The sequence below is a fragment of the Globicephala melas genome, chromosome 6, assembly GCF_963455315.2.
Source record: "Globicephala melas chromosome 6, mGloMel1.2, whole genome shotgun sequence".
In the NCBI taxonomy this organism is placed as follows: Eukaryota; Metazoa; Chordata; class Mammalia; order Artiodactyla; family Delphinidae; genus Globicephala; species Globicephala melas.
In genome coordinates this window covers 28,557,984-28,571,980 of record NC_083319.1, presented here as the reverse complement: position 1 = coordinate 28,571,980, position 13,997 = coordinate 28,557,984, and the positions used below count along the sequence as shown (strand labels likewise).

Below are 13,997 nucleotides of genomic sequence, written 5' to 3'. Positions count from 1 at the left end.
AAGCCACTGTTAGTATTTAATTAGGAAGAATTAAAAACAGTCTTCCTTATTCATCAGAGGACCCAGATAGTGACAATGACATAATATGAATTTTTACCTATTTTCAGACAGAAGCTAATGGACTAGCAATATGGTCTGAAAATACAGGCCTTACATGACTGGAAGATAAAGCTCTCCTACATGGGGTTGTATGTTATGGGACACTTTATGGACTTGAGGGATAATCAAAGCAGGGCATATCTATGTCTATCACATAGACATAGATATGAATTTTCCTCACGAATTCATAAAAGGACTAGAAATAACAAATGGAAGCCTTTATTCTCTTTTTGGAAGCGGCCTTTTGGGGAACAGGAGATAAGAGGGCATGGAGGCATTCAAGTAGTGCAGTAATGTGTGCAAAAACTATGCATCTCATTGATTCCCTCGGGAGCTGGATATGTACCTAACAATTTTTATGCTTGTCAGCAGAAAAGGTTGCTTTTAGTCTCAGTTGCAAGTGGATTACATTGGCCCATTATCCTTCCTTCTGGGTAAATAACAATGAGTCTTGACTAAGAGAGACACACATTTTCTTCTTGTTTGTTCTTGGATTTGCATACCTGGCAAATGATGCAAATACCTCAACCACTACTTGCCTACAGCAAGAGGAATTTGGATGTTGGTCATCTAATTAAGGAAGTCAAAGTGAAATCCAACAAGTTACAGACCATTGGACATCATCTACATCCTCATCCACAAAATGTGGACTAATGAAAACTGAAATGGATAATTTAAACCCTGCTTTTACAAAACTGGAGCGTGACAGAAGGCTAAAAAGATGGTTTTCAAGGCTGAATCAATGTGTGTTAAAACATGATATATGTGGACTTACAGGAAGACCACTATTGGCCATATTGTTGAGATGTGTTGGGGGGAAAATTGTGGGAATGATACAGGCGCTTTATAGAAACTTCTATATTTCTAAAAATTTTCTTTTTCTTTGCCTGATCCTGTTTTAATGGGACGTGGATCAGTTGCTGAACATGATACCATGACAACACATCTAGGTACTACTGCCCACACTGCTAAAATAATACAGATCATTCTTTATTTACCCTTTTAAAAATGGGATTAATAGGTTCTATTTCTCTCTTACCTGGTTAATGAGGCAAGCCAATATGCTTGTATTTATCCAACCCTGTTCTATATAATACACAAGATAAAGGGGGAAATCATTGACCATACTTAAATTGCTGCTAGCTTTATGGATCAGTCCTCTTGCTGAAGCTAACAGTTCTACCCCAAAGAGGATAATCTGGGTAAAAATTAATGAAAGGTGGAAAGAAGGGAAAGTGATTGCTGTTATAAAGTGAGCCTATGGGAAGCTCTTTGGCATGCTATAGCTAACGTATATTTGGAGATTACTACTATCTATATGATAGCATCCTGGAGAAATAAAACATTTTGGGTTCAAAATATGTACTCAAACTCAATAAGCAGTTAATGGCAATATGTTGGGTATATAAACCAACATTGACTGAAATATTCTAAGAGACAGTTCCTCAAAATTGGCCTAGCAGGTACGACTGAAGTTTCAGAACTCTCCTTTTTGGCCTGAAATTCCTTCCTCCTGCAGGACCATAGCCTATACTGTTATAGGAAGCATTAGCCTTACATGAGTGTACACTGAATCCTCGTGTGTTCTGTAAAATGTCCAACCCTGGGTAAGTGCTGCAGTGTTTAATTTTAAAAACTGGGCTCCCTTGAAATTTAGAAAGTCAGGTAGTATACAGCCTGTATTATCTCATGGCAACAATTCACTGGATCGAGAAATAATGTATTTTACATGGCTCATGCGTCCTTTTAGTGGCTTACAGTCATCACCAGCACCGTCCTATTGCTAAACTGGAGACAGCATCATTTATCTTATAGTTTATGCGCTCCAGGAGGTGCATTCCTGTAGACTACCATGTGAATAGTGGAACTTGGATTTTTGCCACTTAGTGTATGTCTACACATTACACATATATATCTATAAATATATACTAGATATATAGATATTTATAGATAGACAGATAAACTGATGTAATTATGCCTAGGATTTGTTTCAAAATGATCTGGATGAGGGCTTCCCTCGTGGCGCAGGGGTTGAGAGTCCGCCTGCCGAGGCAGGGCACACGGGTTCATGCCCCGGTCCGGGAGGATCCTACGTGCCGCGGAGCGGCTAGGCCCGTGAGCCATGGCCGCTGAGCCTGCGCGTCCGGGGCCTGTGCTCCGCAACGGGAGAGGCCATGGCAGTGAGAGGCCCGCGTACAGCAAAAAAATAAAAAAAATAAAAAATAAAAACCCTTTAACCTCAAGGGTTCATAGCAGATTAAGTGATAAATCAAAATACAAACATGTTGAATGTATGACTCCTAGTTACTAGAAGAAATATTTTAAATGGTAGCTTTAGGAGATGACCATAGTGATAATTTTTTAATACTTTTTGATATTTTAATTAAAAATTTATTTATTAATAAGAAAATAATACACCTAATAATCTATTGGAGATTTCCTGATTTTTTCAGGGAAAGACATTTATTATCACATCTGTCAATTTTCTGATCATTGATTAACATGATTACGCTTGTTTATATCAAAGCCCTATAGCATCCACTTTTATATACCTATGGAATATTTTAGCAGGTGAAGAGTTCAACTTGATATAAGCCTGCATATTAGATGTTGACACTCTTGGTATTTTTTGCGGGAAAAAATTAAAAGTTAAGGTGCTAAGGAGTTGGTTAAAACAATATAAATAATATTTTTATATGCCTAAAACATTGTCATAGAACAAAAGTTAAAGAGAACTAAGTATGCATCAGATACAAATGCAGGGCCTCTACTGAGAGGGTAGAGGAGAAGCACTAGAAGTTCAAAAGCTGTCAGCCACAGGGTCGGGTACATGCCTTTCTGAACCAAAAGCAACACCAATGTGATCCAACCCAGAGGAGAGAACAGCATCTGGAGGGTTTTTGCAGTGACAGCACTCATTCTGGTGGGACAGTGGCAGAAGAGCAGAATTTAGTGACCAGATCATCTAGGCAGAAACCTGGGTCAACCTGAAGGAAGTAGACTGGCAAAGAATGAAGCCTCTGAGTAGGAGATATGGGGTCGTGTGACTCTAAAACAAGTAGGAAAAAGGAAGACTGGGTAGGAAAATGAAGTCAAAACCCAGCTATCATAATGAGCTAGGAGACCATGGGGAAGCTGGATGGTGTGGCCCAAAGACACCCTATGCTAGGCACTGGCCTTCTAGACGAGGACTCTACAGAAAAAGAAAAAAAAAAATAGATTTACTAAGGAGTTTCAACTCATTGGAGAATGACAAGAACAGATTTAATTTCCCCAGTCATGGATTTTATCACTCCTTCTGAGCCTGTAAGAACATCTCAAGCAGATTTGAAATGTTTTTGTTTATTTTTCGGTTTAGAATACCCACCTTCCTTCCTCCTCTACACTAGCTCCTCTTCTGGTCTGCAGCCTCAAGAGCTCAGCAGGCCTCCACTCATCAAGCCACTCAAGCCAGAAGCCAGACTCTCTTTCTTTGCAAGCACCCGAAACCTTAAGAGCTCTTTTGCAGCACCATCTCACTTGGCTTGGATTAGAACAAAAAACGTTCCCATTCTTCCCCAGGGACCGTAGTGCAACACCTCCCACCGAGCACTGTACACTCCACGTAAGGCAGAACACTCCCTTGATTATTTCTTCCCCTGGCCCGAACTTCTCTTTATGTAGATATGGGGGGAGGGGCAAGGAGGGTGTGACATATTAACAGAGTGACCTTTAGGGGGAGATATCTAGCTCTCATAAATATTAGCTTGGGGTAAGAGAGGTACTCAGTAGTAACTTTTAGTCCTCAATTTGGAGCCAGCTTTAATTCTGAAATTTTAGGACACTATGAAGTTGATGCTATGCTAGGTGCTTTCTCCAACTTATTGAAATTATAATGACACTGGTACCTGGTTTTATCTCTTTCTTTATTACAAGTCTATGATTTACAAAGAATAGACTATCCAATGTCATTTAGGTAGTTTGTGGAATTGAAGATTTTGTACTCTTGCCACTCTGTCTCCAAAGTTATGTGTAACTGTTTTCTACTACATTTCTGTACAATACACCAGAAACACTCATTTCAGATACCACCTGGGATGAGACTTTAATGAAATTCATTGTACTTGTGAGATCTGAAAACACTGGAAGCTGAGTTTATAGCAAACTACAGTTCTCAGTAATTCTAGCTGAGTAAGGTTAGTGAATGGAAAAATAAAAATATCTCTGCTTAACCATGGTTTCCTCAAAGCTTCTTACTGATTTAGCTATAAGTCCATCTTTGTGCCTATTACACAAAGATCTGCATTTCTGAAATACTTATTGGATAGGTTTTCGGTTTAGCAAGTATTTTACAGCTGCTTTTAGATCCTTATTCCTCAAGCTATAGATCATAGGATTTAGCATAGGTGTACTACACCGTAGTACACCTATGTTTTACTACACCGTAAAACAGGGAAATGAGCTTGTCAGAAGTTTGCAACTTGTTTTCTCCAGGCAGTTCTTGAGACGTGGGTTTGGCATACATAAAGAAGAGGGTATCATAAAATATAATTACCACAGTCAGATATGCTGAACAGGTGGAAAAAGCCTTGCATCTTCCTGTGGCTGAGTTCATTCTCAAGATGGTGTAGAGGCTGAACATGTAGGAGAAAAAAATGATCAGCAATGGAAGAATTAGAAATGCCATATCTGATATTGTCATGGTGATAATACTGAGGGATATATCAGCACAAGCAAGCTTGAGAACAGCTAATATTTCACATGGGAAATGATTGATAACATTATTCTCACAGAAAGGCAATCACATGGCAAGAGATGTTTGCACAACTGAGTTGATTCCACCGGACAGCCATGACACAGAAGCCATCAGTACATACACCACCTTGCTCATGATGACGGGGTATCTCAGAGGGTTACAGACGGCCACGTAGCAGTCAAAAGCCATCATGCCAAGAAGCAACATTCTGTTGACACCATTACAAATCCTAAGAACATTTGCACTGCACATCCAGAGAAGGAAATGTTCCTTTTTTTGAGATTAAGCTCATCCAGAAAAGAGAGGTTTCCCAGGAAGAAGTACATTGGGGTGTGAAGATGGGAATCAAAGATGCTTGCTATTATCAGAACACCGTTGCCAGTTAGAATCACTAGATACATAATTAGAATTAGAACAAAGTCAACTATCTCAATCTTTGGGTATCCAGAAAGACCCAGAAGAAGAAATTCTAGCACAAATGTCTGGTTAATTTTATCCATGTCATCCACTTTCAGTATGTCAAAGGAAGATCTAATATAAAATATATTCACTGCCAAGAAACAAATGTTACATGTTACATATTACCTGAACAATTGATATTTTAAGAATGAATTATAAGGAGTGTTGGCTTGAAACTCTGACATCCAGCTATCTTCAACAATGTGTAGGACTAGAATACAATAAAACTGGGAAGGATGGAAGCACCTATGCCCATTGCCAATATGTGAAGATCTACCTATGATCAAACAAACATACAGAAGTAACCTTTCTTGCTGTTGAAGCCTTGTTCCTTGGTTGAGGTTTCTAAAACTCCTGACTAATTAGCAACTATAAGCCGGACTTCATCTGCCCCAGAAAGTAAGCAGTGGAGGTGGCAAGAGACTACTCAACAACGACTGGAAATATGACTCTGCAATTCATTATGGTCAAAACTTCACAGCAACTTTGATGTTTTTGGTGCATATTTCTTTCTACGCCTGACACTGCATACTTTATATTAGGCACTTTAATTTTTTAATAGACATTAATAATAATAAATTGAATAGCATAAACTGAAATTTAACGTCTGTTTAAATGTAGATAGTTGTTGATCTCATTCCAGCTCCTCTTAGTATCTTGTGTGACTGTTCCCGTGACAAGACCATTGCATAGATCAGATCCACATGAATGCCACACACAGTCTTTGGAGAGTATTACATAGTCTCGTAACTTACTTTCTTTCTGTGGCTTCAGCATATATCTTCATAATTTACTCACTTAAGTCAATCTAAGAAAACAGCAAGAAGGTTTAAGTATTTTATATAAATAGGTATACACATGTGTATATGTACTACTACTTTATGCTTAACAAAATACAATCATTGTTTATATTACTCCCATTTTTTCAAACATTAAAACATGAAAATTTTCCAAGGTTAACCTCATAGTAAACAGTGAAGTAGAGCTCAAAGCTCAGATCAAGTGTAGTTCACAGCATCACTAATTTTTATATACACATGAATCACCTGGGTATCTTGAAAAGCTTTAGATTCTGTTTTGGTTTGGGGGCAGCTCCTGAGAGTCTTCATTTCTCGTAACAGCCCAGGGTTACACTTATGCAACAGGTCTTGAAGGCACTTGAGTAGCAAGTTTTCAGTCTACACTGAGCTGGCAGATTATCCAGATATTTCTGATACAAATGGATTTTCTTTTGCCTTATCATGTGGATTGGCATACCAAACTGGAAAATGACAAGAACATATTCCTTTTGTGTTTTAGAGAAAATTCAATATTCATATACTCTTAAGAAAAAAATACTATTGAAAGAGTTAAATAGTCTTAAGGAAAAAATATTATTGGAAGCATTTTTTAAAGCAGGTTAAATGTGTGCCAGACTACTACAATAGCTTTTGAATATTACTGACAGCCTATCTTGAACCCAGTCATATTCCAAGCACAGTAAGGATAAATAAAAGAATAAAGTGCCTCCCACTACAGAGCTCACAATTCAGTTAGGGATATAGGAAAAGTATATATAAAATATATTATGAATATAATGACATTATGTAGCTTGAGAGAAATTTACAGATTTTCCCATAAGGAAAAAGTTTATGAGAAATAGCTCACGCCAGGGAGAATTCAGGAAGAGTTTCAGAAATGGGCTGGATCTGGAAGCAGGGAAAGAATTAGACAAGTTTGGAAGCACAGAAGGGGAGTATTCAAAAAGTGAGAAGGTGAGCAAAAGTTAGGAGTAAATGGATTGGCAGCACATCCTTTTTGGACAAGAGTTTCCGTGGTGGAGTGGTGGCAAGCACATCTCAGAAGGAAAGCATGGCAGGTGCACCGAGAGGCTCTGAAGTCAGAGAATTTGGCACATCTCTTTCTTTTTTTTTTAATAGATCTTTATTGGAATATAATTGCTTCACAATACTGTGTTAGTTTCTGTTGTACAACAAAGCGAATCAGCCATATGAATACGCCATGTCCCCATATCCCCTCCCTCTGGAGCCTCCCTCCCATCCTCCATATCCCACTCCTCTAGGTCATCGCAAAGCACCGAGCTGATCTCTCTGTGCTATGTTGGCAGGTCTTTTGGTGGGGAAGGAGTCTATCATTAGAAAGCACAGAACGTGGGTTGAACGCTTGGATCCTGTGATGTTAGTACCCGCCAAATTTGACATCACACTATAGGATTTTATGAGATTTTTAGCAGAAACATAATACAAGGAATTAAGATATTTAGATTAATGGGTTTGTCACATTACTGATTGTATGTGAAAACTGACCTTTCCATAATCACCACCACATTTGACATTGGTCAAAATCACAAGTTTAGCCCTCACGTGGGCTAATAGTGTTAAGAATTTCATTACAGCCAATTTTCCCCCACTCTGCCACTTAGTTTGCCATGTGATAGAAGTTGGGGAAATTACTGTAGAGCAGATATTACTTAGAGTCTGAAGTCCAACTCAAAAGAGGGATTCGCACTACAGGAATAATTTAATTAAGAATACACAAGAGAAATATCACAACTTTGAAGAGAAAGACAATAAGGGAATATAAAATCACAATTTTGGAGATGAAAACTTTAGCCCAAATGAGATTGTAAATTTTTATTTATTCATCTTAAGACCAGAACTTTCTTTAAAGAAAAAAAGAGGGAGGAGAAATCTTCATTTTTGTTGCCAAATCTTACTTTAGGATCTTATGTGCCATATTTTAGGCTTGAAATTAGCTCACTTGGCTGGTGTCACATGACTAATAACAGGAGGAGGAAGTATCCAAAGTCCATTGTCTTTACATTACTACCCTGCCTAACTGGTAGCATTAAAATTTCCATAGAAATCATGTGTCAACAGCAGGGAATGGTTAGTGAGAACTTTAGAGAAGTAAGGGTCACAAAGGCTACATTAATTCAACAGTGCCCAGAGAAAGGAGGCAATGATTCAATACTTACTCTACACTACTTCTTATGACAAATCAAAATTCTCCCCAAGAGGGCTCAGAAATTGGTCAGAGGATGTACTGGATAAGGAACATAAGCACCCCTGATCAGACCAGTCAGTAATGCAAATGGGAGAAGACAGCAAGATTTACCAGGACACATGAAGATGTTCTAGCCAGGCCCTTTGGGTCCAGGACTACAGAGCCTGTTGGCTTCCTCTTCCAGACAACTGCAATGACAATGCATCTGAGGCTACCTGAATTGCTTCTCCCTGCCGTCTGCTCCAAGCCTTTCCCTCCTAGGCAGGAATCCCCTCACTAAGTCAAACCCACCTTGACCCAGGCTTGTCTTGCTACCTTTGGTTTACTTCTGCTCCCAGAGCTTTAAACTGTTTATGTTGTTATACTGTGAGGTAACAAGAGACATGGGGGAAGGAGCTTGCCTGTCTTGCTCATCCCTCTACACCTAAGCCTAATACAGTGGTAGCACATAATAGATGGGTTCTGACTGAATAGATGAAGGCTTATTTTCTAAACTCTGAAGCATTTTCCCTGTGCAGCATTTGTGGATTAATTATCAGTAAAACTTTAATATGTCACATTTGTTCATCTGTAGCAGGCTTTAATTTTTTAAAATATCTTTCAGTTAGTATTAACAAGCTGCCATCTTATACAAATAATTACCAGTTTATGCATTATAAGTACAGAGGATCATCTAACTTTTATTGACACAGGTTTAGCATAGTGGAAAAGTATCTCAGACTAGAATCAAAGTCTTTTGTTTGAGGTTCTATGCTTCTAATTTATAGCCTCAGTCTTCTCATTTGTAAGATAGTGATAAAGATACTTGCCTTACTTTCCTTGCAGGGAGATTTTAAAGAAACAATGTGGGGCTTCCCTGGTGGCACAGTGGTTGGGAGTTTGCCTGCTGATGCAGGGGACGCGGGTTCGTGCCCCAGTACGGGAGGATCCCACATGCTGTGGAGCGGCTGGGCCCGTGAGCCATGGCCGCTGAGCCTGTGCGTCCGGAGCTTGTGCTCCGCAACAGGAGAGGCCACAGCAGTGAGAGGCCCGCGTACCGCAAAAAAAAAAAAGAAAAAAAGAAACAATGTGATACCATATGGAAATTACTTTAAGGATTAACAGACATTGTACAAATAATAATGAAATAATTATAATGATTCTCAGCTGTATTTTGGTGATAATAAATTGATACCTATATTGCATCAGGTTATTCACATTACAAATACTGAATCATAGCTTTAACTATAGACTGAAAAGGTATAGTTTCATGATATTCAACACTTACCATTACACAGATAAATTATTTCCACCTCCTAAAAGAACCCATTACTTCCTTTTTCGTACTTATGTCAGCATTATGAATTAAGGTCAGGTTCAACAAACAATGCCAGATCCCACAGATGTGGAAGAGTAAATATTTGTTATGCAACAGTTTTAATTGTTCCCCAGTTCCCAAAGCAATTTAAACTTGCAATGAGAGACCTGTGGAATGTAGAAACTTCTGGTACCTTAGGGACAGTGTCCCACAGATACAATTAAGAATGGTGATGGGAACAAATTGTGGCTGAACTGAAGCTCCAAAATGAAATGACATTCTCCTACTCATGTAACATATGAAAACAGGGGCAAATGTTCACCAAAGTAACTATGAAATGTGAGAGCTTTTTTAGTTCAAATTATGATTACCAAAATAAAGTTAATTCAAAGTCAGGAATTACTATTCAAATGATAATTACCAAAATGAAATGCTTGAATTGAAAATAATCTAGATATTACAAATGAAATAAAACAGATATTTGCTGTGAATTAAATGCATTCATTTAACATTTTTGCTTTTTTTATAGTCATCCTTTTATATGAGTTAATTTGGTTCAGGAAGGCATCACCTTTTTTTGGAATGAAGAGAGATACCAATAAGCAATAAAATAAATAAATTCACAGGACAAAAGGGAATTCATATGTTTAAGGCCACAAAAATAAAGAAGAGGAGGAGGAGGAGGGATAGAAGCGAAGGAGAGGAAGAGGGGGAGGGGAAGAAGGCGTGAATTCAGATAGGTAATAATTCATCACCGAATTAAAGTGTTCTAGGAAAGTCTATTGAGTTATATTGTCGATAGTAACACTGAACTTTGGCAAAGTTATTCTTCAGAAATGAAAAAGAAATAAAGACTTTCCCAGTCAAACAAAGCTGAAGTAGTTCACCACCACTAGACTACCTTACAAGAAATGTTGAAAGGTGTTCTTCAAGATGAAATGAAAGGATGATAATTAGTAACATGAAAACATATAAAAACAGACAACACATTGGTAAGGGAAATATATAGTCAGTCATAAAATTCTAATTCCATAATAAGATGGTATGTTAGCCACTTAACTACAGTATAAAGACTAAAGGAAAAGACCATTAAAAATAACTATAGCTACTATAATTTGTTAACGAATACACAATATAAAAATAGGTAAATTGTCATGTTAAAAACATAAAGGGGGGAATTAAAGGGTAGAGTTTTGTATGCGACTGAAGTTAATTTGCTATTAGCATAAAACAGACTGTTATATGTTTTATGTGACCTGCATGGTAACTACAAAATAAAAACCTATCATCATTCACAAAAGATAAAGAGAAGGGAATCAGAGCATATCATAGGGAAAATCAGCATCCATTTAAGTAGGCAGCAAGAGGGAAAAAAGAAGAGTGGAAATACATAACAGCCATAAAGTAATTCATAAGATGGTTATTAGTAAGTCCTTACATATCAAAGATTACTCTAGATAAATGGATTGAAATCTCCAATCAAAAGGCCAGAGTGGCTGGATGAATTAAAAAAAAACAACAACACCCAACAATATGTTGCCCACAAGAGACTCACTTCAGCTTTAAGGACACATATGAACTGAAACTAAAGGGATGGCAAAATATGTTCCATGCAAATACAAACCAAAAAAGGTTAGGGGCATCTATTCTTATATCAGATAAAATAGACTTTAGGACAGAAACTATCATGGGAGACAAAGAAGGTCATTATATAATGAGAAAGGAGTGGACTCATCAAGAAAATATAACAATTATATATATGCACCCTACATCAAAAACACCTAAATATATTAAGTAAATTCTAACAGATCTGATGGGAGAAATAGAGAGTAACACAAAAATAGTAGGGGGCTTCAATATCCCCTTTCAGCAATGCATGGATCATACACATGGAAAATTAATATGGAAAGGTTGGATTTAAATCATACTTTCAACTAAATGGACCTAACAGACATATAGAGAACATTCTATCCAAGAGCAGCAGACTATGCATTCTTCTCAAGTGCACATGGAACATTCTCCAGGATAGATCACACAACATCTCGATCACAGGCTACAACACAAGTATTGGCATATTTAAAGATACCAAGGTACCAAGTATCTTTTATTCATACCCCAATGGTATGAAATTAGAAATCAACAAGGGGAAACCTGGGTAATTTACAAACATGTGGAAACAAAACAACACACTCATGAGTAAGCAAAGTATCAAAGAAAAAAATCAAAAGGGAAGTAAAAATATATTGAAATAAATGAAAATAGAAACACAATGTACCAAAACCTATAAAGTACTGCAGAAGCAGTTCTTAAAGAGAAGTATATAGTGATAAATGCCTATATTAAGGGAAAAAAGAGTTCTCAAATAACCTAACTTTAACTACAAGGAACTAGAAAAAGAACAAATTAAGCCCAAAGTTAGCAGTAGGAAGGAACACATAGAACAGAGTGTAAATAAATGAAATAAAGACCAGAAAAACAAGAGAAAAGATTGACAAACTAAGAGGTGGATTTTTGAAAAGATAAAATTTATAAAACCTTTAGCTAGGCTAACCAAGAAAAAAAGAGAGAAGACTCAAATACATAAAATCAGAAATAAGAGACATTACAAATGATAGCAAAGAAATACATAGAAGTAATTGATGAATTCCTAGAAATAAATATCTTACCAAGACTGAATCATGAAGGATGGGAAATCTGAACAGACCAATAATGAGTAAGAAAATTAAATCAAAATTATAAACCTCACACAAAGACAGACCCAGGACCAGATGGTTTTACTGGTAAATTCTACCAAACATTTAAAGAATTAATATCAATCCTTCTCAAATTCATCCAAAAAATTAAAGGGGAAGGAGAATTCCCAAACTTATTTTAGAAGGCCAACATTTACCCTCACACCAAAGCCAGATAAGGACACTATAAGAAAAAAAAAAAAAACTACCGACCAATATCCCTGGTGAATATAGTGCAAAAATTCTCAACCAAATATTAGCAAACCAAGTTCAACAGCACATTAGGATCATATGCCATGATCAAGTGGGATTTATCATTGGGATGCAAAGATGGTTCAACACATACAAATCAATAAATGTAATACACCACATTAACAGAATAAAAGATCAAAATCACATGATAATCTCAATAGAAGCAGAAAAGAGAATTTGACAAGATACAACATCTTCTCATGATAAAAAATTCATCAATAAATTGGGTATAGAGGAACATATCTCAACTTAATAAAGGCCATATATGACAGAACCATAACTGACATCATATTCAATGGTTAAAGGTGGAAAGTGTTTCAACTAGGATCAGGAACAAGTCAAGGGTACCCACTCTTGCCACTCTTATTCAACACAGTACTGGAAGTCCTATCTAGATCAATCAGGCAAGTAAAGAAATAGATCCAAATTGAAAAGGAAGAAGTAAAATTATCTCTATTTGCAGATGATATCATCCTATATACAAAAATATCTTAAAGACTCAACCAAAAAACTGAACTAAGCAATGAATTCAGTAAGATTGTATGATATAAAATCAACATTCAGAAATCAGTTGCATTTCTATACACTAACAATAAAATATCTGAAAAAGAACTAAGTGAAACAATCCCATTTACAGTATCATCAAAAACAATAAAATATTGATACTTAGGAATTAATTTAACCAAGAAAGTGAAACTACAAGACCTTGATGAAATCAAAGAAACTGAAGAAGATACAACTGGAAATATACTCCAAGTTCATGTATCAGAAGAATTAACATTGTTAAAATATCCATACTACCCAAGTCATTTATAGATTCAATGCAATCCCTATAAAAATTCTAATTGCATTTTTCACAGAAGTAGAAAAAAATCATGAAATTTGTTTGAAACTGCAAAAGACCAAACACAGACGAATCCTGAGAAAGAAGAACAAAGCTGAAGGCATCACACTTCCCAATTTCAAACTATACTATAAAACCATAGTAATCAAAAGAGTATGGTACTGGCATGAAAATAGACACATAGACCAATAGTATAGAATAGAGAGCCCAGAAATAAACCCCCACATATACAGTCAAAAAATATTTGACAAGGGATGGGCCTCCCTGGTGGCGCAGTGGTTGAGAGTCCGCCTGCCGATGCAGGGGACACGGGTTCGTGCCCCGGTCCAGGAAGATCCTGCATGCCGTGGAGCAGCTAAGCCCGTGAGCCATGGCCGCTGAGCCTGCGCGTCTGGAGCCTGTGCTCCGCAATGGGCGAGGCCACAACAGTGAGAGGCCCACATAACACACACACACACACACACACACACACAAAAAAAATTTGACAAGGGAGCCAAGAATACTCAATAAGGAAAGTATACTCTATTCAATAAATTGTGCTGGGAAAACTGGATAACCATATGCAGTAAAATG

General features: G+C 37.1%; 1 pseudogene; it reads right to left on the bottom strand.

Moving 5' to 3' along the window:
• Positions 1–4,395: 4,395 nt before the first annotated feature.
• LOC115854643 (olfactory receptor 13C3-like) lies at positions 4,396–5,334 on the bottom strand (annotated as a pseudogene).
• Between the last annotated feature and the right edge of the window lie 8,663 nt (positions 5,335–13,997).